Source organism: Rhinopithecus bieti, unplaced genomic scaffold (assembly GCF_001698545.2).
Source record: "Rhinopithecus bieti isolate Rb0 unplaced genomic scaffold, ASM169854v2 scaffold_31531, whole genome shotgun sequence".
NCBI lineage: Eukaryota > Metazoa > Chordata > Mammalia > Primates > Cercopithecidae > Rhinopithecus > Rhinopithecus bieti.
Genome location: NW_016814088.1, coordinates 1380590 through 1385855, shown reverse-complemented (window position 1 = coordinate 1385855; position 5266 = coordinate 1380590). Strand labels below are relative to the sequence as shown.

Here is a 5266-nt window from a genome sequence, read left to right as displayed (position 1 = left end):
TTCCATACCTCCAGCACATATATTCTGCTCTTGTGGCCATCTGTATCCTGCCAAGAGAAGCCCTATTCTGAAGTTACAGGAGTTAAAGTAGGAAAAGCACCCAACTTTGAGCACAAAAACCAAACTCAAGCCTCAGTTCTGCAGAGTCCTGAACATAAGTCTTTTCATTTTCTTAGTAATACCCATTTTCCTGAATACAGATATGAAATGTAATAGTGTATGTAAAATAACTTTATGAGCTATAAAACATTAAAGATATGTCTAAGATCTTGTTCCCCACGGGGCTGTTTCTCAGCACATGCTATTCATAAAGGGGGCAGTACAGCGTAAAATTTAAGAACATGGGTTCAGAGCCGATCGCCGGGGTTCAGATCCCACTTTGCCATTTTCTGGTGATCATGTTTGACTCAACTTCCCCATTTGTAATAGGACCCACCTGTTACCATGATAGGGGTGTCATAAGGAGTAAAATTTTATGTATATACCCAAACATTCATTGTCCTATAATGTGAACTGTGATTACTTTTTGTCCATAAATGTCTGTAATATCCATAAATTTCAACTATGACTGATTACTACAAAGTGCAAGTAACTTTACATCTGAGAACTGTAAGCACATTATCTCTAAGCAAAACACAGAGACATGGAATAAATGAACTGGGAACACAGTCAGGGGGCATTTGAGGGTGAGGATAAGAGGGAAAGAGGGAGAGAGATCCAGAGATACAAAGACATAGAATTTGTGTCAGGCTAAGCAACAAGCAGAGCTAGAAAGACAAAAGGGTAGACTTTATATTATTCAAGAAACATAAGTGTTTGTGGGGGGGTTATCTCTGCAAGAAAATCACTATTTGTCACAGAAGAGAGCCAAAGTGGACTAAAGTCCTAAGACTCCTAAGACAGGTGCTTGATCTCCTGCCCAGATGTAATTGACATTATTGCACACAAAGGCTATTTCTACATATTGGATGAATATGTCATTGCACCATGCCCTTAAATAAAACAGCTCATATTATTAAGAACATGATTTTTTGCAATACAAGAAAAATTTGAGGATGCCCTGAAATGCACTTACCCTGGAACTCCAGAAAGATCTCTATATGCCTACATTTGAGGTCATTATTCTTCTCTTTATGGAAATTTCTAGTTACCAAGACAGAGCCCTGACCTTAATCGTTTCTCTGCAAGCCTCATAGAAGACCATGAGCACTCTGTGAAATATAGTTGTTCCCCTTTCCTGAAGCCCTGGAAATCCCCATTCCAGCCATTGCTCTAGGCCCATCTCCCATTCAGCCATTGATTACAGCATCTCACATCCCTTTTTAGCTGTGGTCCTCTTTGGTAGGATCTTCTTCTGTCTAGTCATCTAGTCTTTTTTGGGGGAAGTGTTTGATGTTTGCCTGGATCATAACTTCTCAGATAGCTGACTCTATCTCTGAAGCCTAGTACAACTCCAGGACTTCTGCTTTTTGGGGGTTAGGTCACCTCTTCCAAGTTCCTTGTGCTCTTGCCTGTACTCCTGCCATCAGATTAAAGACTGTGTTCTTGAAAGATGGTCTCTTGTACAATATCAGGTAGGATCCTGTTACTTCACAAATGCCCCAAGATTAATAAAATAGGATCAACAGGAAAGTGAAAATGATGACAATCCAAGTTAATCTTAAGGAGAATTATCAACCAAGTGAATTTTAAACTTTATCCTTCTCTCTTTTACAGAAATTTTCCTTCTCTTCCAAGGTTCTCTTGCTTTCTCCCAGTGTTCTCATTCTGTTTTTGTTAAGCACAACACCCCAGCATGCCGCTCAACTCATCATTGGTCTGTATCAGCATCCAGAAATTCCACTGTTATGTATCCATTTCTTAACGTATCTCTCAGAGGAGTCTCAGGAATGAAGTTATTAGTAAACAACCGGGGGAGGTTAGGGAAAAAGGATCCAACACCTTAAAGTGCTTAAGATTTGATTGGATGAAACAAACTTCTACAATGTGAGGAAGTGCCTATTAGAACAAATTCCATCTAGTAGTGAGAGAGTAAATGGGCTAGCTCATCACTACTGGATCTTTAGGAGGCTGCATTTTGCAATCAATGAGGCATAATGAGAGACTCCAAGAATGCTCCATCCTGTCTTGATGTTATTTGAACTAGATGTTCTGAGATGTTAATTGAACTAGCAAGATCATTCCCAAAGTTCTCTAAAATGATTATACATATGAAACTCCATAGATTGATGTTGGAAGCCATTAAATGTTTCTCGAATCCAAAAGAGTCTAAAATTCCACTGAGAATTCAGTTACTAGCCTTGCCCACTGATACCAAGATGCTGGGTCCAGTGATATTAAAAAACACATAGAGAGTAGATAGAGAGTAATTTAGTAACATTTGCAGACACTTTCCTGTGGGAAAGGTGGTTCTTTGGTTTTAAAACAGTCTCCAATAGCTATTGATTACAAGCACATTCACACACACATTTCAAGGTGTCGATGTGTTTTTTATTTCATTCAGGCATGTGCCCTCACTGTTTCTCTGCTCTTCACCTCTCTGTCTCTGTCTCTTGAATTATTTAATGTTTTTTCCCAGTTAATCTAAATTAGAGTTGGTTCTTTTTTTAAGGGGATGGGAGGAAACTAAAATAGTCACTGAAGCCAGGATATATTACACCAACTGTTTTTGCCTCTGGTGGTTACTGGAGTTTCCTTTGTTGTCTTGTTTGATTGTTTCATTTATATGGCAGGTTAGACAGCAACAGACTTCTGTTATTGCCTTTTCTCAGTGGTGGATTTTTTAGGCTCAGATCCCCCTAAGGCAGCCACTCCCCATCCGCAGCTGGTGACAAGAGGTGCTGTTGCTCTCAGTACTTACACCTACTGGAGAAAGATCAACAGAGATGCTATTAAGTGACATAGAGTGTCTCCATTTTTAACTGTTTAGGCCTTTGTTGAGAGACACAGGGAAGGAGAAAAAATGAGAGAAAGAGACTTAGAAAGGATGAGAGAGATAGAACATTGAACAAGTTGCATCTTCCAGATTCTTTATGAATTTTGCAGATATGAGATTGCGTTTTTCTTTGTTCCTGCCTTCCCACCACCAGCTTCCACCCTCTCCTTTAAAATGTTCTGTTTTTTCCTATTTTTTCAATAGTCAGAAATAATTTCTTAAATCAAACGGTAATAGAAGTGTGTTAAAGTGGAGAAGACCATTTTTAGGGAACATGGTTTTCACAATAGACTGAGAATATGAGGATCAGTAATTCAGCACTTGGGGCTATTTTTTAAAGTTCTCCCAGGAAACTTTAGGTCATTAGCTACTTTCTAACTTTCCATTACTCTTTCAGCTAATGTGGCCACAGAACATCATCCTTGGCATAAAACTGGGAATGGGGAGATTTATGGAGGAAAAGGAAGTGAAACTTTGTGAAATTAAACAGATTAGATGGCTCTGGTAATACTTAAGGCAATAAATTAGCACTGCGAATTGAGAGGAGACCCTAAAGAATCTTGGTTATTAGGAGAGGGTTTCTGCCCTCTTATCTTGTCTCCTTCAGGCATCTCAGTTGCCCCTTTATTTCCTTTTAGTTCATAGAGCAGAGAGCCAGGGGAAGGACGCTCCGGGTATTCACTGTTAAATTATTTGGTCTGTTTATTTTTCATTAAGGGCATAAAATACCAGGTAAGGAAATGTAAGGTTAAGGACATCACCTAATCTTCAGAGGAACTTTAAGACCAAGACGCCCTTGAGCGCTTTCTATGTGCATACACTGAAGTCTACACTACACATGCCAAAAGAAAAATAAAGAATTTTAAGAATGTGTTTTTTAAAAGGAAGGTGACCCTGGAGCCAGGTACCTGATTTTAAAACCATAACTGAGAAGACCTACTAAAGGAGATCACAAGAGAAAAACTGGAGACTTTCTCTCATAATAACAATGCAAGACTCCAGGTGCCTAAGAGCCCACGTTAATTCCTAAATAAGATCAAAGAGGCTGAGGTAGTCAGAGATGGCCTGCTTATGGTGATCTTATAACTGGGAATTGAAAAATGAGTAGGATTTAGATAATTGTTATAGATAGAAGGCATTTTAAAATTTTCTCCTCCTTTCATAACCACAAACTTAGGAGTTAACCTTGGCTTTATCTTTTAGAAAATGCCCTGAGTTCTAGCTTTTTTCTCATTTGAATAAACCAGATGAATTTCAATAAATACATTGAACTTATCCTATGAACAAAAATAGTGAATACATGATGATGTCATAACATAGAACATTAGCAGGAAAAAGGCCTTCAACATTCTGTGACTTCAGTCTTATTTCTCGATTCGTCTGTAATGGATGTTGCAGTATTTTAAAACTGTGAAACACATTCATGGAAACATATAATCTTGAGAAAAATATAACCATGAGTAATTTATAAACCATTGCATTGATTTTGCATGGTATAGAAGAGGGGCTTTTCTTCCCCATGAGGCATTTTATTTGTAAATATGTGTTACATCTCTAGAAAAAGAATCCCAGGATTTTCCCACCTGTGTTTTTGACTTGCTTCTTCATGGTCCATGATGCCAGCTGTGGTTGTCAGTACAATGAAACCAAACTGGTGGGATGGAAGCAGATTATTCTGCCATTTTTCTAGATTTTTAAGTTGGACATCAAATCTGGGGCTGATCACTCCACACTTGTGTGGCCTGCCTGTGAGGTTCACGGCAATTTTCACAGCTCTGTTATCATCAATGATTTCAAATTCACCAATGTTATCATCCTTCATCATCACAGTTAGAAACAGGATGATGACTTTGGAGCATGGCCTAATCAACACCTAGCGTTTGCCTCTCTTTTCAGCATTGTTGATGCTCTGGAGAGCAACAGCCAGGATGTCCATGCGCACCATTGTGACGGTGTAGAAAGATGGCAGAAAGAGAACACAGGGACATTTTAAAAATAAAATCTATTTTATCCTAAGACAAAACAGGATTCAAAATTATATAATGAAGTACTTCTAATATAATAATAATATTTATTACATACAGAAGTAAATTTTTACTTTTTCCCATTTAACAAATATATACAATTTAACTTACTATTTAATCATGTAAGAAAAAGCATTATTTATGTACAAATACATTTTTTAATGTGTTGAATTTGAGAGGTATTCTTTGTATTAAAATATGGATTGAGAATTAACTATGTTTTGCAGCATCAGAATCTTTAAAAATACTATAATCATGTATTATTTGGAATTATTGAACTTCACACTAATTATTATTTTTTAAACTT

The 5266-nt window shown here is 37.5% G+C and overlaps 1 pseudogene; it reads right to left on the bottom strand.

Moving 5' to 3' along the window:
- Window positions 1-4489: 4489 nt before the first annotated feature.
- Window positions 4490-4880, bottom strand: LOC108513744 (40S ribosomal protein S15a pseudogene; annotated as a pseudogene).
- Window positions 4881-5266: the final 386 nt, after the last annotated feature.